The sequence below is a fragment of the Solenopsis invicta genome, chromosome 4 (genome assembly GCF_016802725.1).
Source record: "Solenopsis invicta isolate M01_SB chromosome 4, UNIL_Sinv_3.0, whole genome shotgun sequence".
NCBI classification, from domain to species: Eukaryota; Metazoa; Arthropoda; class Insecta; order Hymenoptera; family Formicidae; genus Solenopsis; species Solenopsis invicta.
In genome coordinates, this window is record NC_052667.1 from 16,913,294 (window position 1) to 16,936,508 (window position 23,215).

The 23,215-nt window shown below is 34.8% G+C and overlaps 1 protein-coding gene and 1 non-coding gene across 9 annotated transcripts in view; one reads left to right on the forward strand and one right to left on the reverse strand.

Moving 5' to 3' along the window:
- LOC105198180 (2-aminoethanethiol dioxygenase) overlaps positions 1 to 23,215 on the forward strand; it is an 84,991-nt gene that overhangs the window by 36,275 nt on the left and 25,501 nt on the right. The window lies entirely within an intron of this gene.
- Positions 10,328 to 10,403, reverse strand: Trnas-gga. The gene has a single exon. It is a non-coding gene; the product is annotated as a tRNA-Ser (tRNA).

Below are 23,215 nucleotides of genomic sequence, written 5' to 3' on the forward strand. Positions count from 1 at the left end.
TTTATTTAATAATCATCTTTTCCGCCTTCTTTAATTCTTCTCTCTTTTCTATGTTTTTTCTACTTTACACGCTCACAATTTTTCCTCCTTTTTTATACTTATTTCATTCCTTTTTGTTTTAGTGCCTTTATTTCCCATTTTTTTAAATCTTTACTAAAAGACATAATATTTGATTAAAGAAATTTTTATTCTTAAAACACAAAGTGTCAACATACTACATGAAATTCACCCATTATTTAAAAAATCTTCAAACTTGCGTTTAATTGCATTTCTTTTGTCCTTTATTTAATAATCATTACCTTCTCCACCTTCTTTAATTCCTTTCTCTTTTCTATTTTTTACTTATCTTACGCCCTCACAATTCTACCTCTTTTTTTCTTACATTATTTTATTCTTCTTTTTTTCTTTACCTTTACTACACATTTTTTTAAATCTTTATTAAAGAGTTAATGGTCGGTTTAAAAAGTTTTCATTCTTAAAAAACGAAATGTTAAAATACCATGCGATATTTACCCATTATTTAAAAAATCTTTAAACACGAGTTTAATTGCATTCTTAATTTCTTTCGCCTTTTATTTAAAAATCTTTACCTTTTGGGTCTTCTTTAATTTCTTTCTATTTTTTATTTTTTACTTACTTTACATTCTCACAATTCTTTCTCCTCCTTTCTTACATTATTTCACTCTTTTTTGTTTCTTTTCCTTTATTGCACATATTTTAAAATCTTTACTCATAGAGATAATGTTCAATTAAAGAAATTTTCATTTGCATGACCTCAAAATATGATGTGATATTTATCCGTTATTAAAAAATACTTTAAATTCGATTGCACTTTTAATTTTTTTCGTCTTTTATTTAAAAACCTTTACCTCTCCGCCTTCTTTAACTGCTTTTTCCGTTCTATTTTATACCTATTTTACACTTTCACAATTTTTTTCTCCTTTCTTCGTACATTTTATTTCTCTTTGTTTTTCTACTTTTACTGTACATTATTTAAGATGTTTATTAAGGAGATAACTTTCGGTTAAAAAAGTGTTCAATTTTAAAACACAAAGTGTCAAAATTCCATGTGAAATTCACCCATTATTTAAAAAATCTTTAAACACACGTTCTATTGCATTTGTAAATTTTTTTGTCTTTTATTTAAAAATCTTTAACCTATCCGCTTTCTTTAATTCCTTTCTTCTTTTTATTTTTTACCTATTTTACACTCTTATAATTTTTTCTCCTTCTTTCTTACATGATTTCATTCTTCTTTGTTTCTCCACAGTCATTGCACATTTTGTAAAATCTTTACTAAAAAAGATAATGTTTGACTGAAGAAATTTTCATTTTCATAACACAAAATCTCTAAATCTCTTACCCGTTATTAAAAAGTCTTCAAATTTGTGTTCAATTGCATTCTTAATTTTTTTTGTTCTTTATTTAACAATCATTATCTTCTCCGCCTTCTGTAGTTTCTCTTTCCTATCTATGGTTCTTCTACTTTACACAATTCCACCTCCTTTTTTTTGTACATAATCTCATTTTTCTTTGTTTCACTGCCTTTATTGCACATTTTTTAAAATCTTTCCTCAATGAAATAATGTTGGGTTAATGAAACTTTTATTCTTAAAACGCAACGTTTTAAAATACCATGTGAAATTCGCCCATTATTAAAAAAATTTTCAAACTTGCATTCAACGTGCATTCCTAATTTTTTTTGTTCATTATTTAATAACACAGGCCAACAAATTTAAATTTTTTGTTTGGTGCCGCTATTTTGAAGATTGATTCTAAAGGATTTTGGGTCGCTGAAAACGAATTTGAAATCTGTTTTTACCCATCAGCTCTTGTTTTTTTAAATAATTGTTAAATATATTTTTTTTTTAATTTGTATATCTTGTAATTTTTTAGTGTTAGAAAAAAAATATCGGGGTTTACAATATGGCATTTTTACTCAGAAAATTCCCCACAATACTAATGTTATTTTTATGATACCAAAGAAATATTAACATACAAGTCATAAAGCAAAAACTTGAATAATATCGTGAAAAATATGGCAAAAACAGCAAAATTTCGAATAAAAAAACCAATTTACTCGGTCAACAAAAAAAATCTTAAAAAATATTTGACCGTTTAGGCTTATAGCTGTATATTTTTAGTTTAAATCCTTTTTTGAAAAATTAATCTTTGATCATTTGTTAAAAAGTTATTGAATTTAAAGCGATATGCCACATATCGCTGGTCTTTCCACGTCAATCGGGTCGCTCTGCTACCAAAGATAGTTAAGAATAAAATGAATAGATTAGATAATAAAATTAAAGTAAAAATATGTGTTCTTGAAGGTTCTGCATCTCATTTCAAAATTCAAAATGACGGATCCAATATGGCGGATGAAGAAGCTAATAAAATGTAGTTAAATTTTTGTAACAAGTGGTAATATGGGTTTTTGAGATCACTGAATTTGAATATAATATCAGATTATAAAAAATATTGCAAAAATGCTATAAAAAATGTTTTAATAACCGAACAAGTTTTACGTATTTGTTTTTATGTTTAGCGACGTCGAAAACATGGATACGAATCTAAACAAATCTGATATCTTGAATTTTCTCCAATTGTTCAATAAAATTGGAAATATTGAATATAATATAACAAATTTAAAGTAAGGAAAATACATAGTTGAATTACAAGAGTAAATTGATGGTTTACTATAAAAATAATTTATTTAAAGAAATGTTCAATTGTGTTGCTTGTAAATCTTGCTCTCTGCCGAATCACGAAACGAGAACGTGGTGGTTGTTGACTCTGTATTTTTTTTACATATTTAATTTTATTTTTAAATTTTTTTATATTTTTATCATTTTTTTACAAATCTGCACTGTATAAGCTAGGTTATAGACTGTACTCAAGACAATGTATAATATTTATAGAAGCTATTGCAATAATATGCCAAATTAAAAATGTAAAAAAATCTAATATGTAAAATAATTTATTTAATATTAAAAATGTGAATAAAATTAAATACAGAATAAACAATTGTCGCCACGTTTTTGTTTCGTGACTCCGAGTTCGGTCAAGAGCGGGATTTATGAGCAATATGATTAAAAAAACTTTTTAATAAATTGTTTTTACATTAACCCGTCAATTTTCTATAAATCATCTATGTATTTTTCATAATTTAGATTTGTTATATTACATTCTTTATTTTCAACTTTATTTTAAACAATTAGGAGAAATTTTAAGTTTGGATTCGTATCCATGTTTTCGACGTCTCTAAACATAAAAACATAAATATGTAAAACTTGTTTGGTTATTAAAACATTTTTTATAGCATTTTTGCAATATTTTTTATAATTTAATATTATATTCGAATTCAGTGATCTCAAAAACTTTATATTACTACTTATTACAAAAATTTAACTACATTTTATTAGCTTTCTCATCCGCCATATTGGATCCGTCTGATTTTGAATTTTGAAGTGGGATGCAGAACCTACAAGAATACATATTTTTACTTTAATTTTATGAATTAATCCATTTATTTTAGTCTTAATCACCTTTGGTGGCAGAGTGACCCAATTGACATGACCCGTGCACAGCGATATGTGGCATGTCGCTTTAAATTCAATAACTTTTTAACAAATAATCGAAAATTAATTTTTCAAAAAAAGATTTAAACTTGAAATATACAGCTATAAGCCTAAACGGTCCAATATTTTTTTAAGATTTTTTTTTGACCAAGTAAATTGGTTTCTTTATTTAAAATTTTACTGTAGTAGTAGTAGGTACTTTATTCCTTGCGGAGTACATTGCGGACTTCCGCTCCGCTTACATAGTTTCAACCTTTTTATTCATTGCTTCTTTTACAACGCACGAGAGAGAGAGAGAAAAATCACTCATCCATCCACACCTCCACACTCATTCTTTGGACCTCCGTTTCCGCCGCTTTCTTCCATCCTTTCCTCTTTTCCTTCTACACTCTCATTCATACCCAGCCATCCTCCTCCCTCCCGCATCTCCTCCAATTTTCACATCCAAACTTCTCCCTCCCCCCTCTCACCTAAAACCTCTCCTACCATCTCCTGCCATCCCTTCTCCGTCCCCCAATCCGTGCATTCCTCCCATATATGCTCCCACGTTTCCTCTCCCCATCCACATATCCTACACTTTCTTTTCTCTTTCTCTTCCCAGTATCTACCTCCTCTCATACCATCTCCTAACCTAAACCTCGCAATCCTTTTCCATCTTTCTTTCCAATCCCTCTTCAAGTACTCCGGCACTCCCTTTCCCTTCACTCTGCTGTACCATCTGTTGAACTTCGAGCTCCTAATTTTTTCCCACCTTTCCTCTTCCTGCCGCCTCCTCTCTCTTGCCACCACCTCTTCCCCCCTTAACCCTCCCTCTTCTCTCAACTTTTCTATCTCCTTGATGTTCCAGCTCTTTTCTTCATAGAAACTTCTTCTTTCTTCCTCCCATTTTCCCATCACCTTTCCCTCCTTCGCTCTACCTCTTATCTCCTCCCAACACAACCTTGCCAACTCCCCCCCTCCTCCTTCTCGCAGTTTCTTTTCATAACTCCATGCCCTCATTCCTGCCCTTTCCCTTAATTTTTCCCTCTGCATCTCCTCCCTTACCATGTACCCCGGTGTGTACCTTCCCACCCCTATTACCCATTTCAAGTACCTGTCCTGTATCCTCTCTACCTTTTCCCTTTCTTTCCACCCCCAAATTTCTGCCCCATAGCTAACCACCGTCCATACCAACCTATCAAATAACCACATCCTTCTAGCCCAGTTCTTTTCAAATTTCCTTTTCCCTATTCCCCATACTTCTCTCATCACCACCGCTCCTTTTTTGACTCTCTCCTCTATATGTTCTTTCTGTCCCCCATTTGCCATCATCATGTAGCCCAAATATTTATACCTTTTCACTTCCTCTATTTCATTTCCTTTCCATTTCCATATTATCTTTTTCTGTCTCCCACCCCCTCTTCTACACCTCAACACTTTTGTCTTCTCCACATTTACTTCTAATCTTTTCTGTTCTACATATTCTTCTAATGTTTTTATTAACCCTTTCATCTCTGCTTCATCCTGTGCCACCACCGCCACATCATCCGCGTACGCCAGGGAATAAATTTTTCTTCCTTTCACCTTTACTCTCCCCCATCCCCCCTTCTCCAATTCCTCATCCAAATCCGCTAGTAGTAGTGTGAAGATGCATGGGCTCAACGGACATCCCTGTCTCACTCCTCTATTTGTCCAAAAGTTTCCCCCCTCTCTTTCCTCCACCCTTACTCTACTTATTGTTTCCTCCAAAACTTCCTCACACCTCACCACCAGACTCTCTCTCACTCCTTTCCTCCTCATTGTCTGTACCAGTATCTTCCTATCCACCGAGTCAAACGCTGCTTTCATATCCACGAACATAACTACTATTTTGCCTTTTGCTTCCGCTATTTTCTTATTTATTAAATAATTGAATACGTATATGTGATCTATCGTTCCTACCCCTCTCCTAAACCCCGTTTGACTGGGTAGTAATATCCCTTTATTTTCTACTTCTTCCCTCAATCTCTCCGCCAAAACCGCCGCGTACACTTTATACGCCGTTTGCGTGAGCGTCACCCCCGTATAGTCTTCTACCTTTTCCCCCTCCCCCTTTTTCACTATCGGTACCACTATCCCTTCTCTCCAATCTTCCGGCCATCCCTCTCCCTTCCACACTCTATTACATATCTCCCACAGCCATTCCCTTATTTCTTTTCCCCCATATTTCCATACTTCATTCGTAATCCCATCCCCTCCTGCCGCTTTTCCGTCCCTCAATCTCCTTATCACCCTACCAATTTCCTCTACTAATCTCTTCTTCCTCCTCTACCCCTCTCCCCATTACCTCCCCTCTTATCCTCCACTCTACTCCCCCCAGCACCCCTCTAAAGTGTTTTTCCCACTCCCCCATTTCAATCCCTTCCCTGACTCTCTTTCTCTTCCTCCTTCTTTTATTCACTACCTTCCACACTACCTTCCACTTCCTTTTCGGATCTTATTCCTTCTATATCCCTCTCCCATCTTTCCCTCTCCTTTTTCTTCTTCTCCTCACAATGTTCCCTGTACCTCTTTCTCATTTCTTTATATTTTTTCCCTTCTCCCCCTCTCTTCCTCCACCATTTTAACTCCTCCATAACCTCTCTTTTTCTATCCCTACATTCCTCATCCCACCATCCTCTCCGTTCCTTCTTCTCTTCCTTCTCTACTCTCTCTAATGCCACTTCTACTTTTCTCTTCATTTCCCTCCAAACCTCCCCTACCCCCTCACCATCACTATCCCTCTTCCCAAGGTATTCCTCAAATTTCTTTTTTCCCTTCTCCGTCCAAACCCCCCTTCTTCCTCTCCCTTTTCTTTTCCCGGTCCTCTCTTCCCTCCGGCCTCCTCCCTCCACTCATACCGTTATCGGCTGATGATCGGAATCTACCCAATCCTCCACCTTCATTTTTTCCACCTTCCTTCTTGTCTCCTCATTCCCGATCACATAATCTATTACGGTCCCTCCCTTCCCTCTTGTATACGTCCATTCCCCTTCCTCATCCCCCTTTACGCTTCCATTCAATATTGACCATCCCAATTCTCCTATATAACCACATAGCTTTTTTCCCTCTCTATTCATCTTTTCATCCTTCGAGCTCCTCTTTCCCTGTTCTGCTCCTCCCTCTTCATCCTCACCTATTCTTCCCCCCTCTCTCCCCGTCCTAGCATTGAAATCCCCTCCTATTAACACCCTCACCCCTTCCTCTCTGTCCTCCATTCACTCTCTCAGCCTTCCCATTTTTCCCTCCAAATCTCTATTTACATATACTCCTATTAGTCTCCACCACTCTCCCCCTAAATTTACTTTTACTGCTTGTAATCCCTCCTCTTTTCTTTCCTTATCATCCTTTTCTCTCCCTATCCCTTCCCTTATCCCCACAATCATTCCTCCCATTGCCCTCCCTTTCTTACTCTTCCTTGCCGCCTCTTGCACTTCCCACACGTATCCTTTTGGCAGCCATTTTCGAACTCTTTCCCATCCCTTCTTCTGTAACCAAGTCTCACTCAGGAACATCACATCCCATTCTTTTAGTCTCTCCCTGAAATCCTTCTCTTTATTTTCCATGCCTGCCACATTCCAAAAGCCTATTTTATACTTTTTGCCATCCTCTTTTTTCTTGTTCCTCTTTTTCCTATGCTTCTCATTTTCTATATTTCCTTCTATTTCTCCCTCTCCCTCTCCCTCCGTCCACCTCCCTACTAAAAATCTTCTTTCTCTTTTTCCACTCCTCTACCCTTCTCCATCCCCCCCTTCCATTCTCTTACTTCTTTTCCGTGCCATTCCCTCAACTCATCCTTAATCTCATTCCATACCCATAATTTCTCCTCAATCCATATTTTCATATAACCTACTCTTACTTTCCTACCTTCCCTCCTTATTCTTTCCGCTTCCTTCCTTATCCACCACTCTATCTTTCTCTCCTTTTCTGTCAGATCATCCACTATCCACTCCCTTCTTTCCCTCAGCTTTGCTTTTCCTTTCATCACTTCAATTTTCTCCCCTAGTTTTTTCAGGGGGAAAAAGGTTAATATCGATGCTAGTAAGCATCAACTATTATTAAATTAATTTTAATTTAATAAAAGTGATATTACTAATTCTTATTCGATTACAACTGTTTTATATGTCCGAAAGTAACGGCGCGCAGTTTGGTTAAGTCTGAGAAAGTATATAAAAATCACACGTATACATAAAGCACTGAGATCCAGCTATGACCAAATAGGCCTTCTTATTTAAATTGTAATTTTTTAGTGTTAGAAAAAAATAATATTGGGGTTTACAATATGGCATTTTTACTAGAGTTGACGATTTCATCCGAATCTATGGATATCCGGATATCCGAGTATCCGGATAGTGATATTATCCGGTTTCTATATCCGAATATTTCGGATAGAATATGAAGATCCGGATATCCGAATCAATCCGGATTATTTTTTTTCATCTTATCTAAAAAGTTTACAATTGGTATAAAAATCCGGATCCGGATTTGAAAATTGTGTTACAAAGAGAACGAAAAGTACCAGCTTGACATTGCCAGTGTCTGTTTATGTTGACACTCACACTCGCCGTTCGAAGGTTGAGCTCGCTAATACGCGGCTTTGAATTATCATTGTCTGGCAGCGTTATTGGCATTTAGAAAACGAAAATCTACTTATCAGTGTTTGAGAAGTGTACTATGTCAAAGAAGAGAAGTTGGGTATGGCAATATTGCACGGCTTCCGCAGACAAGCTTGAATATCTCAGTATACCCGCATCATCAGCTGGATTTGAAAGAGTGTTTTCCACGTGTGGAAACACTGTAACTATAAAAAGATGTTGCCTTGATCCTGCCAATGTCGATGTTCTTGTCTTTCTGTTCCAAAATCGGAATCTGTTTAATTAACTTGTTTAATTGACCAATTAAAAAAATATTATTAAGTTATGAAGTTATTATTATAAAACTTCTATATATTATGTTTTTGTTCTATATATTATGTTTTCGTTCTATGTCAAGAAATAAAAATTTATCTTTATAATGAGATCTTTTTTCTATAAGAATCATCTGAATAACAAACAATTTAATGGTTTAGATCCGAACGGCTTCAAATTTGGATCCGAAAGATCCGGATATCCGCTTCAATCGGATATTTAATCTCGGATCTATCTCTATCTCGGATATCCGAATATCCGGATAAACGGATAATCGTCAACCCTAATTTTTACTCAGGAAGTTTCCCACAATACTAATATTATTTTTATGATACCAAAAAAATATTAATATACAAGCTACAAAGCAAAAACTTGAATAATATCGTGAAAAATACGTAAAACAGTAAAATTTCAAATAGGACTTCCGTTTCCGGTAGCGAGAATGACTGACGTGTGTGTGTGTGGAGAGTGCGAGTGATAAACAGGTATTAGGGGATAGGGTGAGACATGGTGGAGTGCGAGGAGGTGAAGGGAAAGGGAAGGGGCTGGTGGTAGAGGGTGAATAAGGGTAAAGGGCCGGGGGAAGAGAATAGGGAGACAGGAGGGATAGTAGGGTTGGGACGGGATTTGGAGGTTAGACGGGAGAGCAGGTTTAGAGTGTAGAGAGAAAGCAGAAAAGAGGGAGGGTAGCGACATCGGGCGGTAGAAGTGAGAAGCAGAGCAGGAGAGAGTAAGTGCAGTAGCGGGAAATTTTGAATTAGAGTAACGTTTGAGTAACCGATTTAATATCTTAATATATGATTTTATATTTTTGCATTTGCTACAGCGGTATAATAATTATAAAAATAAGCTAAAATATTATAAAACTTGTTTAAATTGTTTTTTTTTTTTTAGAGTAAAAGTGATCATCTTAAATATAAAAGAGTCATATTTTCTAGTAAATATTTTCTACAAAAAAAAAATATATATATATAGATTACTTAAAAGAAATTTTTGTTTTTCTTTTACAACCCGACTGCAAGTAAATAAACTCGTGAATAGGAAGTAGGCAGGTTAGAGGAAAGACGAGATGGAGGAAGGAAAGGAGGGAAGGAAGGAAAGAGAAAGGGAAGTAGAGGAGGGGACAGGGGAAGAGAAGAGGAGGGAGGGGACACCGAGCAAAGCAGAGGGGATGAGGGATAGAGCATATAGTCTATCGCTCATAGAGGCGTTTAAGAGAGGAGAGAAAAGGAAGGAGATAGATGCATTACAGGCAGATATCTTTAAGAAAAGTATAAAGGTAGTGAGATCGCCGGAAAAACAGCTAGAAAAGCAGTCGGAAAAACAGCTGGAAAGGCAAGAAGAAGGGGGGGTTGAGTGAGATATTAAGGGAAGTAAGGGAGGGTTTTAAGGAAATTAAAGCGGAATTAAGAGAGGTAAAGGAGGGGAAAGCAGAGATGAGGGAATGGATGGAAGAAATGAGGAAAAGATTAGACAGTTTAGAGAAAAGAGTGGAAGAGATAGAGAAAGGTAGGGGGAGGGAGGAGAAAGAGGAAGGGGATGAGGAAAGGAAGGAAGAGGAAAGGGTAAAGCCGATGGAGAGAGGGAGAAAGGGAGAGATGAAGGAATTAGAAGAAAGGATGAAGAGAATAGAGTTAGAGGGGGAAAAGAGGAGAAGGGAAGAAAGGAAGAGAAATATAATAGTAAAAGGAGTGAAAGCAAAGGAGAAAGGAATAGAGGGGTTAAGAAAAGAGATAGAAGAGATAGTGAGGGCAACGGGGACGACAGCGAGAGTGGAAGGGATAAGGAGTATAGGGAAAAAAGATAAGGAAGGAAGGGAAATGGTAAAGAATTTATTGCGAAAAATATCACTTCAGCCAGGGTTCGAACCTGGGACCTCCCGAATCTCCGGTACGGGTGTCTTAGCCAACTCGACCACTGAGGCTGTGATGATATTTCTCGCAATAACTGACTAAGAGTTAGAACGTATGTGATGGCCGCGTGATTTCAAACTAGAAAAAAATTTGACCGATACATGTAACATACAATTTAAATAAGAAGGCCTATAATAAACGTGTTGTCTCCGGTATTAATTTCCTATTCAGTCTTTATCTACTTCCTATGACATATCTTTTAAGTATATATTTTAAACATAAAACGGGTTTTTAAATGATAAATTCAAAAGTGGGTTTTATTTAGTACTGGGCCTTATTCGACTCAAGTACCTTAGATAATATTCTATTAGAGAAATTTTTATTTTTATAATACAAAATGTCACGATATTCATCCATTATTCCTTTATTTAAAAATGTTTAAATCTTTATTTTCTCCGCCTTTTTAAATTCCTTTCTTCTTTCTGTAATAGTTTCATTTCAAAATTCTTATTCCTTTTTTCCTTCTATCAAGAATTCATTCTTTTTTTATGTTCTTATATAACCAAAATTTTTACAAAACTTAAAATTTGAACATATTATAATTATTTATTGTATCATTATTTATTATACAGTAACGTTTATACTTAGCACGTAATACGATTGTATTTTTGTATTAAAAAAAAATATTATATACGAGTCATTAACTTCCAGCACACGATCATATCTCAATAACTTCGATCAAGTTCTAAATACTCTCAAACGATAACTTGGGTAAAGTTGTATAATAAAAATGTTTTTATTTTTTTTTATCCGTATTCTACGGACGGAGATATCGTAATGAAAATTTTAATCCTTTGAAATTTTATTTTCTGAAATACATGTGGTCATTGCTAACATTTTCTTGTCTAGTAATATAGGATTCGAAAATTTTAATTAAATAAAGTACTTTTATTATTTCTAACGTATTTATAAATTGATTGTTCTTTCACTTAAATATATCATTAAACAATCATTCCATTTGCGTCTTTTCAATAAAAAATACATATGAGTGCTTAGGTATCTTGGTTATTAGACAACCGCATAATCGTATTTATCGGAAAATTTTTCCTGACATTTTTTAATAAACAATTAATTTTACGTGAAATTGTTTAAATAATTGGGATCTAGAGCCGTTTATACTATTTTGAGCGGAAAATACTGATATTGAGATAAAAAACATTAAATGGATACCCAAGTATCCAGTTATTGAATTAAGGGTTAAAGACCTTTGCCAAATGTGTCTTTAACAAATAAACCTGCCTTTCTGACTCGTCAAATTTAATAAAAGTTGGTACACTTCTAGAGTAGTAAAAATAATAAACGCGGCAAAGATGCAAGTTTAAGGGTGAAAACTACCCTTTTTAGCGTGTGAGTACTTAATTTCTTGCATTTTTACTTACGGTATTAACGCTATTTCTGAATTTTAAAAATGATAAAAGGTTTTCATGTTTTTTGAAAGCAAATCAAATGTAAAAATTATAGAATTCAAAATGGTGGATCCAATATGGCGATGTGATGAATCCAAACAATGTCGCTCTTTGCCGAGCCCAGGAATAACGAGGAGGTGATGAGATTCCCATTTGAGATGTATTTTCGAATAATCTCTGCTCTTAATCGATCTAAAATTTCACATAAATTTTTGATATGAGGAATAAAGTGCGCGTGTCTCAACTTTGGAAATAAAAAAGTTTTTTTTTATATAAGATAGCACTTGTTAATTAAAATCGACTTTGATATATACAGTATACATACATACATACATACATAATACATACATACATATGCACATATATATATATATATATATATAAATAGGGTTTATGGGCACTAGATGATGTTGATGGTTATACATCGCGCAACACTAATTTGATTGTATCAAACGAATGGACGTCTGAAAGATGGTATTTTATGTTATATTTTTTGTAAACAAAGTTGGTAATTTATCAATTGTGTCAAAAGTTATATTGGTTTGAAAATGAGTGAAATTTCTGAAGAAATACGTTATGTGAAGCTTTTTTTACTACAAAAAAGGTAAAAACGCAGCACAAACATGCAATTAAATTTGTGAAGTTTACGACGCTGATATACTATAAGTGAACGTAGAACGCAGAAGTGGTTTGTTCGATTTTGTTCTGGAAATTTTGATGTCAAAGATCGACTTCGCTCTGATCGGCCAGTCACTGAAAAAGTTGATGAAATTTGCAACTGGTCGAGCAAGACCGGCATGCAAGCTGTTAGGACATAGTCAATACACTAGAATCAATCACGTGATAGTTTGGAATTATTTGAAAAACGCTAGTTACGCAAAGAAACTCGATGTTTGGGTGCCACATAAATTAACACAAAGAAATTTGATTGATCGAATTTCCATCAGCGAAACACTACTAAAATGCAACGAAATCAACCCATTTCTAAAGCAAATCATCACGGGCGATAAAAAATGGGTAAAATACAAGAATATTGTTCGTAAAAGATCATGAGGTAAGCGCGGCGAACCACCACAAACGACTTTAAAGCCTGATTTAACAATAAATAAGGTGATGCTGTGTGTATGGTGGGATTGGAAGGGAGTCGTTCATTATGAGGTGTTAATACATGGCCTAACGATTAATTCAGAGTTTTACTGTACACAACTCGAGAGATTACAAAAAGCGATTAAGGAAAAACGGAATTGATCAACAGAAAAGGTGTTGTCGTCTATCATGACAACGCTAAACCACACACATCTTTGATGGTGCGCCAAAAATTGAGGGAGCTTGGTTGGGGAGTTTTGATGCATCCACCGTATAGCCCGGACCTTGCACCGTCTGACTACTATTTGTTTCGATTTTTGCAGAATTCTCTTGATGGAAAAACATTGGCCGACAAAAGCTGTTCAAAATCATCTGAAAAAATTTTTCGCCGATAAACCAAAAAAGTTTTATACAGATAGAACTATGAAATTACCCGAAAAATGGCAAAAAGTTATAAATAATGATGACCAATATATACTTGATTAAAATTGATTTCTAATAAAAAAAAAATTTTATTTAAAAATTGAACAAAAAACTGCGGATACTTTTTAAATGACTGTATGTGTGTGTGTGTGTGTGTGTGTGTGTGTGTGTGTGTGTGTGTGTGTGTGTAGGGTGATTCAGAACGTCCCATGTGTCCCTGTAAAGAAGTGTTTTTGGATAAATTCTGAGACAATTTTTTCTATACGAAAATTTTGTCCGACATTTCCTTTTTGAATTATAAAAGAATAAAGTTATTGAATTACGGGCCGTGTAGACATGGTAGACAACTTATTTTCCGACGCGGGCGCTTACGCGGGTAAGTGGAAAAATCGTCTCAGAATTCATCCAAGAACACATCTTTAGAGAGACACATGGGTCGTTCTGAATCACCTTGTATATATTTATATTTATATACATATATATAATATATAATGTACAATATGTATAATGATTTTATTTAACCCTTGTTCTCTTTGCAGGATTAGGACCAATCAAAAATATGTTCAGACGAAAGTTGTAGGGTTTCAAAAGATCTATTCAATGATCTTATCAGTTTGACCTTGGATGGCGTCGCCAAGGTCAGATCGAAATCACATTAAGTTTTTTAAATGGAACACCCTATTTTTGATTCCAGAATCTAATAGCTGGTGTCAAGACCTTTCCAAAACACTATAAGAATGTTTATTTTCGTTGACTACTTTCCGAGTTGTGCGGCTTGAAAGTTACACTACCGCCAGCATCAGCATTACTCAAGATGTACCATGTGGTGGTTACTTAGTCGGATTTAATCTTGTGTGTGGGTGTGTGCATACGTGCATGCGTATGTGTATGGGGGAGGAAAAGGGGAGTCAATGTTTTATGTACTCTGCTTTTGTTTATTAACTGGATTGATTATGTTTGATGATCAATCATGTCCAGATTGACTGTATGCATTTTCCCGTGCTTAGCATTATCCAGAATGAACGACGTGGACGTGACGAGAATTTCATCCCATTGGGGTGCTTGATTCACGTGAGTCCCCTTGCCTCTCACGTTTGTGGTGCTTGATTCACGTGAGTCCCCTTGCCTCTCACGTTTGGGGTGCTTGATTCACGTGAGTCCCCTTGCCTCTCACGTTCGGGAATGAATGAGTGTATGTTTTGTTAAGCGACTAAATGTTCAAAGTGAGCACCATTCTCTGCGATGCAAGCATCAACTCTATTTTGAAAATCATTGGTTGCTCGAAGAATTTCCTCGGCACGTAAGGATCGAATTGCTTCACTTATTCTACGAATCATATTATTCCTCGTAGTCGGACGTTCATGATAGACCAAGTTTTTTATCCTTCCCCAGAAATAATAATCAAGGACGGTGAGATCTGGTAATCGGGGTGAATAATTGATTGGACCGTATTTGCCTATCCACTTGTCGGGGAACATAGTATTTAATGCCGCACGAGCAACTCTCGATGTATGAGACGGACATGCATCTTGTTGGAACCACATGTTCAGGCGCAATTGCAGAGGAATATTTTCTAGTAAGACAGGAAGATCTGTCATTATCAAGGCGGAATATCTATCACCGTTTAGATTTTCGTCAAAGAAAACAGGACCTATGATTTGACTTCCAATAATTCCACACCAAACATTGACTTTCCAAATGGTTTGATGATCTACTTCTCTCAACCAGTGAGGATTATTTTGTGCCCAATAACGAGAGTTCCAAGTATTAACAGATCCATCACTTTTAAGTGTACATTCGTCAGAAAATAAAATTTTCAAGTGGAAATCAAGTGGTTGCTGTCTTATAAAGTTGCAAAATACAAGTCTCTGTCTAATATCGTTATAATTCAACGCTTGATGAACAGACATTCTGTAAGGGTGAAATTTGTTATTTTTTAGAATGCGCCAAACACTGATTTTACTAACACCAGAATCTTGTTCTCGTCGTCTTAAAGAATCATAAGGGTTCAATTCTGTCGATGCAAGAATTTCCATTGTTCTTTCATCCATAATCGGACGACGAATTTGTGTACTTTTGTTATGTTGAGGCTGAACGACACCTTTAATTTTGATTCGTTTAGCCAAACGTGAAAAAACATTTCGCGAGTGAGGAGTCCGATCAGGATAACGTTCCCGCCACAATCTTTCCGCTGCAATGAATGTACCTCGACACTCACCTAAAATTAGCAGCATATCATATGCTTCTTCATTGGAATAGGACATGGCTAAATAAACCTAGACTAATAAAGAGGGTCGGATTTTTGTTGCGCGATTGATACTGATATGACGGTTATTGAAGACGTAGGTGACAAGTTTGAGAGAGTTATTGTCACTCGTGTTGAGTTGAGTCACAATAGCGTTGTGGTGAACACATCTCTACTACATCCTATGCAAATAACAATATGTATAAAATCACGAGTTAGACATCGTTACGCAGAAAGCCGCGCTCGTTATTGCTCGTGTGCTACCGTTAAAGTAATAATGTAATTACATAATATTATGACATACATATGTATGTGACTATCTACGGTCGCGACAGCTAACTTTCACGATTTTTCATGATCTGTTTTTGTTGGCCCGGCTCGCGTGTTTACTTTCTTTGTGTCGGCTGCACGGCTTTCTGCGTAACGCGTGATTTTATATTGTTATTTACATGGTGTTGGCGGTAGTGTAACTTTCAAGCCGCACAACTCGGAAAGTAGTCAACGAAAATAAACTTTCTTGTAGTGTTTTGGAAAGGTCTTGACACCAGCTATTAGATTCTGGAATCAAAAATAGGTTGTTTCATTTAAAAAACTTAATGTGATTTCGATCTGACCTTGGCGACGCCATCCAAGGTCAAACTGATAAGATCATTGAATAGATCTTTTGAAACCCTACAACTTTCGTCTGAACATATTTTTGATTGGTCCTAATCCTGCTAAGAGAAAAGGGGTGTACGTGTATATATTTATATTTATATACATATATATAATATATAATGTACAATATGTATAATGATTTTATTTAATGTGAGAAATCCAAAACACCGGGCGATAAATAGACCTTGTTTTGCGCAGAAAGTTACAAATGCATTTTCCATGCAAAGCAAAAATTTACTTTTTATTGATTGCTGTTTTGAATGCAAAACTAAAACTATAATTATGGGGCTTTACATGGTTTTATGACTTTTTATGTGAGGTCCATCTCATATATTGCAGGTTGAAGCGAGATTTATATTGTTTTACGAGACCTTTCCAAAACACTACAAGAAAGTTTATTTTTGTTGAGTACTTTCCGAGTTGTGAGGCTTGAAAGCTACAGTGTACTGTAACTTTCAAGCGTCACAACTCGGAAAGTACTTAACAAAAATAAACTTTTTTGTAGTGTTTTGAAAAAGTCTCGAAATAAGCTACAAGAATATGTAATAAAAAGTTGGCAGTCCCATTAAAAAAATTGAAGGTGTCCTTTACGTGACCTTCAAGCAACTATTCAAGGTCAAATTAATGACATCACCTTATATCCCCTTCGAAACCGTGCAACTTTTGTCTGAAACATTTTACTGTAAAACTTATATTTTCCGAGATATTTAGGTGTCCCGACCTTTTCAGGATATGTATATATATATATAATAATAATAATAATATAATTTATTGTATGTTGTATATATCAAATAGAGTTGATTTTTGTTGTTAAGTGCTGTTTAGAGTTAATGATATCTGGGTACTTGTCCACTACTTGAAATATAGAATTAATAGTAATCTGTATTATACCTGTATTACATATATCCGTATTACACGTATTTGTTAATACATTATGTATTCGTATTATCTATTTTTTTTTATACATATTGTAAAATATGCCATTTTTTTATTATACAAGGTGCAAATGCAACTTTGCTTTGTAAAAGCTGCACTTGTGCATAATGCAATTTATCAATAAATCGATGAAATAATTTATCTTATAAACAGTAATACCAAAAGTAATTATATATTATTATATTAATATATTCAAGCATGATTATATTGCAATAAGTTCTGATATTTTATCTTTTTTGTATAGTTTTAAAGGCACGGGAAAAAACTCGCGTTTTTTAATTTTTTTGCGTTTGGATTTTTTTGATTTTTTTCTCAAGGGGTAGAAAAATAGATTGGAAAAATTCAAAAAGTGTTGTACTATGATGTATCACAGTATCAAAGTTACCTGTTTACGATATGATTTCGTGACCCTACTTCGCCACACTTATTTTCGAGTCTTTATTTTGCCATACTCCGATTCATGAGACAGCTCGATTTTTTGTTTTATCACTTTTATTCTAATTAATATTTTAAAGCTTGTTATTAATTTACGATACAATTGATGTACAGGGAATCGTGTAAAATTAGGGAATCTTGAATTAGATCAATTGAGATAGAAATGCAATTTGAACTTTTATTAAAATTATATTCAATGTATACCTAATGGGCTAGCGTCTGCTATGCATTTGCACGTGTAAAAATTTTTCGACTTATCACGCTTACGATTAGGCAAAGAAAGAAAACGACCGTATACGCAGTGCATAGAGATATAACAATACGCTAGATAGTTAGTCGCATGAACTGAAAAACTACTTATCATTGCCATCTACAAACACTTAAATCCAACACTCCTCCTTAAGTAGTTTCTTTCTTAAGTACAGGAAGGGATCTTTATTCAAAGGTTTTATAAAGATATCAGCAATTTGTTCTTTGGACGTAATATATACAGGACTTACAGTATTGTTTATATGTTTATTTATGAATTTACGTTTAATTTCTTTTTACTTTTAGTAACCTTCCCTTTTTCTGAATTTTCCAACATGTGAATAGACGCCTTATTATCTATATATATATATTAGTAGGTTTTGATACATTTTGCAGTTTTAACTCTTCTATAACTCGTTGTATCCAACAAACTTCTTGTATGTTACAGCACGATATTCTGCTTCAGCCGACGATATTGCAGTTATCTTTTGCTTCTGAGTTAACCACATGATAGGTTATCGACTAGCAATCCACTTGTAGAGCACATATCAGCACTTCCTGAACCCCCGTAGTTTGAGTCTGTATACACACGTAACTCCGTGTTTCCGTTGAAGAAAATGCCATAATTATCCGTACCTCGTAGGTATCTGAATATGCGTTCAATTATTTTCCAATGACTGACCCTTGACTTATTGATTTGACGACTTACATAGTTGACAGCTTAGCTTATGTCTAGTCGAGATATGGTACTGAGATATAGCAGACATCCCACTGCTTCACGAAAAGGTTTGTCAGACAGTAGTTGATTATTTGTTCCTTCGTTTGTCATCATTCCTGGTTCCATTGGAGTACTGGCTTTATTTGCTTCATTGAAGCCAAACTTTTCTAAAATTTTGTCAGTGTATCCTGGCTGATTGACAAATATGCCATACTGTAGGAAATTTATTTCCATACCAATTTTCCGTATTTCAATTTTCCATATTTTGGATTTTTAAACTTGACTTCAAAATTTGCAGATAGATTATTTAAAAGTTGATCCAAATCCTGATGATTTTTACTTACGATGAGTCCGTCGTCAACAAACAGGGATCATCATCCGTCGCTTCAAAATTTAATGTTTTCAAGTAACTTGTAAATTTTACATTCCAAGATTTAGGTGCTTGCTTCAGACCGTATAAACTCTTCAATAACTTGCGAACTCTTCCAGATCCGTCATCATAGCCTTGGGATTGTGACACATATATGTTCTCAGTAAGATCTCCATTCAAGAAGGCAGTTTTAATGTCAAAAGTCTTTACATGTTTGTATTCTTTTACTGTGAAACTCAATAGTAATCTGATGCTGACATGATGAACCACTGGCGAGAAGGTTTCAAAATAATCAGTGCCTTGCTGTTGATCATATCCACGTGCGACCAGGCGAGTTTTCATTTTTCCATTATCTTTAATTTGAAATACCCAACGATTACTCTGTGCTTTGCGACCTTCTGGCAGTTCAATCAGTGACCATGTATGTGTTTTGTCCAATGAGTGCATTTCATCGCCCATTGCACGCTTCCACTTTGGATTATTTAAAGCATTCTCGACCGATATCTCTTCCACGTCTCCGATTAATACCATTAGATTTGAAGCAAATGGATCATACCTGTTGGGTGGCTTCAGAAGTTTTCTGTCTTGTAGTCCTCGCTGTAGTACATCTTGAGATTGAATTTCACCTTTATAGGACATTTGTGATTCTTCGTCCACTTCATCAACGCTGGCAAAGCTTTCTTCATCGCTTGACTCTATCATGATTCTTCTTCTGTCGATTGACATGTTCCTCATTTTCAGAATTTTTGACGTGTTTTTCTTCTTGCAGACTTTTTGGTTTTCTATTAAAAAAGATTTCCGTCGAGTTTAGGTTTTGATTCAATTTTTCATCGAATATAGCATCACAAGATATTTCTATTTTTTTTTTATCTGGAATATATATACGATAACCTGTTTTTTCAAGATCATAACCGACAAAGATGCCTTTCTGACTTTTCTTATCCAACTTCTTACGATCTTTATTTGATATGTAACATTTACAACCAAATGGCTTCATAGACTTAATACTCATATGAAGTCCAAACCAAAGTTTAGCTGGACTTTTACCTTTGACCGAGCTGGTACCTGTGCGATTTATGGTGAACAGAATAATTTATAGTTTCAGCTCAAAGTTGCTTGCTAAGATTTCCAGTATGTAGTTCGGCACGAGCAGCTTCCACTATAGTTCTTATTTCTCTTTCAATACGTCCATTCTGTTCTGGAGTGTACTTTGCAGAACATTCAGGAAATATTCCAAGTTCTTCAAGTATCTTTCGACTTTCAGTATTTTTTATTTTTTTTCCATTATCTGACTTTAGAGTTTTAACCTGTCGACCAAATTGGTTGTTAACCAACTTTAGAAAATTATTGAGCTTTTCAATTCTTCACTGCTTCTGACTTATTTTTCAAAAAATATATAGTTTGATAATGGCTGTAGTTGTCCTTGAACAAGAGAAAGTATTTGGCTCCTCCTAGTGAAAATTTGTTCATTTCTCCTAAATCTACGTGTATGACATCCAGACATTCTGTGTCTGTATTCGGATTCGTTTTGTGTGTAGTGCGACATTGCTTGCCATAAGCACATCCTTCACATATGTAACCATTCCAATCGTTGATGAATTTTATGTCGTTTCTTTTTAGTATGTCTCTGACGAACGGGATCCGATAGCGCACGTTGCGATAGCCCACCAACCAATCATCTTAACTTATCTAACCCAAACAACGGAAAAACTCTAGGCATCGGTCGTTGTGGTGGTAGGCTATTGGTCCCGTGCGCTATCGGGATCCGCCCGTCTCTGACATAAGTGACATTTTGATGTGCAAGTCGTTTGTGCCAATCTTTTATTGATATTGTTGTCAAACATTGATCTTCATTGTTCCTTACTCTCATTCGAAATAATCCTTTCGTTCTGACTGCTATTAGTATTGGATTATTATTTTCAAGGATAATTGACTGACTTGTATTTGCTTGTTAAGTGTATCTTTTATCCAATGCAGTTATTAACGAAAAAAGATTGAATGTCAACTCTGGTACATACAAAACTTGCTGAAGTACTATGGGATACCATTCCTTACCATTATAAGCTGTCATGTGTACATTACTCATATTATATGATCTTAGTTTCGTTGAATTGCCTAATATTATTGTTGCAGAATTTTCTATTGTTATGAGATGTGACATCCAACTTAGATTTTCAGTCATGTGATGTGTTGCTCCACTATCTTGATACCATGATTTATGATTATCTAATATTTGTTTTATTTCCGTTGCGGACAAGGCAATTGATATGAAAGCTTTTACATTTTTTTTTTTTGCAATTTAGGACACTCTTTTATAAAATGACCAACTTCCTGACAGTTGTTACATTTATAGTTTCTTTTACAATAATCCAAATACTCTTGACACGGCTTTCCATGACACTGACTTTTCTGATGTCCAACTTTATCACATTTAAAACATTATTGTTGTAATTGCTTGATGACTGATTCTGACTTCCTTTTGATTGTGATAAATTTTTCTTATGATGCGTTTTATTGTTGAGCTTGTTATTTTTGCCTTTGGAGATTAATGCACTTTCTACTGAATTGCCGTCTCTCAATTTTATACGTTGTTCTTCTTGTTGAAGTCGCTCCATTAATTTTGAAATTGTTTTATCAGTTGATACTTTTGAATCCCAGGCAGAATGAAAGTGACTAAACCTTTCTGGCAGACTATTTAAAATTCGAGAGATAATCCAATCATCTTCTATTTCTTCACCAATAGCACGCAGCTCTTGCGCTAACCCATCTATGGCAAGACAGTTATCGACTGCAGTTTTATTATCATCGTATTTATAAGCGAAGAATTGCATGAGTAGTCCATCTTTGATCGATTGAGACTTTTTACCATACAGCGTTTTCAGACGTTTGAGCATTTCCGAAGCAGTTTTGCATACACATATTTTCAATGCTATACTTTTATCAACGTTTATGTTTATGATCGTTTGTGCTTCCAAGTCTTTCCTACACCATTCACCATACGTAGCATCGTTTTCAGAAGGCTTGATTGTAACACCTGTAGCTACATTATACAGTGCTTTTGTTTTTAGTATAAGATTTACTTTGAAGCGCCATGATGTGTAATTACTTAGACCTGTATTATCAGATTTTTCGACTAGCTTGTCCAAGTTCAATTTTGCTTCAACCATGATTAGCTTTCAATACTAATACTTGCTTTATTCTTGTTTATATAACCTCATTTTACTGACTTTTACTTGTTTTACTTGGTTTTGGAGGTTACATTATTGTTTCCGCTATTTTGCACCTGGGCCCATAACCTGTTATTAATTTACGATATAATTGATGTGCAGGGAATTGTGCAAAATTAGGGAATCTTGAATTAGATCAATTGAGATAGAAATGCAATTTTAACTTATATTAAAATTATACTCAATGTATACTTAATGGGCTAGCGCCTGCTATGCATTTGCACGTGTAACAATTTTTCGACTTATCACGCTTACGATTAGACAAAGAAAGAAAACGACCATACATGCAGTGCATAGAGATACAACTGTACGCTAGATAGTTAGTCGCACGAACTGAAAAACTACTTATCATCGCCATCTACAAACACTTAAACCCAACACTTGTATTGTAGAAATTAAAAATATATCAAAATATGAATTAATGCTGTGAGAGCCAAGATGTTCGTGTGAAAATTAATGTAATTAACAGGCAATTATTATTACAGACGTTTTAATCCTCTGGTTTTGATCATCTACAGGCAATAATTGTACTGCATCATTTTCGATTGCCGATTTTTGTACCTGCGCTACACAAGTCTAATTATCAACTATTGTATGTGGAATGAAGAAATAATTTTACACTGAAGATGATCTAAACCAGATGATCGGAACGTCTGTAATAATAATTGCTTGTTAATTACATTAATTCTTACACGAACTTCTTATGATGGCTCTCACGGCATTAATTCATATTTTGATTTACTTCTTCAGAGCCTTTTCTATTTTAATTTTAAAAACATACAGTTATTGACAAAATTATTAGGCACCCTATTTATTTAACAATTTTTTCAATTTATAGGGAAATAAATAACACTATCTTTATAAATGTTATTATTTATTTTTTAAATAATTATATAAACTAATATTTGCTTGGTCCACCATTATTTTTTATGACTTCTGCTATTCTTTTAGATAAGTTATGTACTAATCGTTCGCATATAGCAGGTGATATTTTCTTCCATTCTTCGAAAATCACCTTCTTGAGCTCAGTAATTGAATTGCACTTGCGAGCGTGGACCTGTTTCTTCAAAT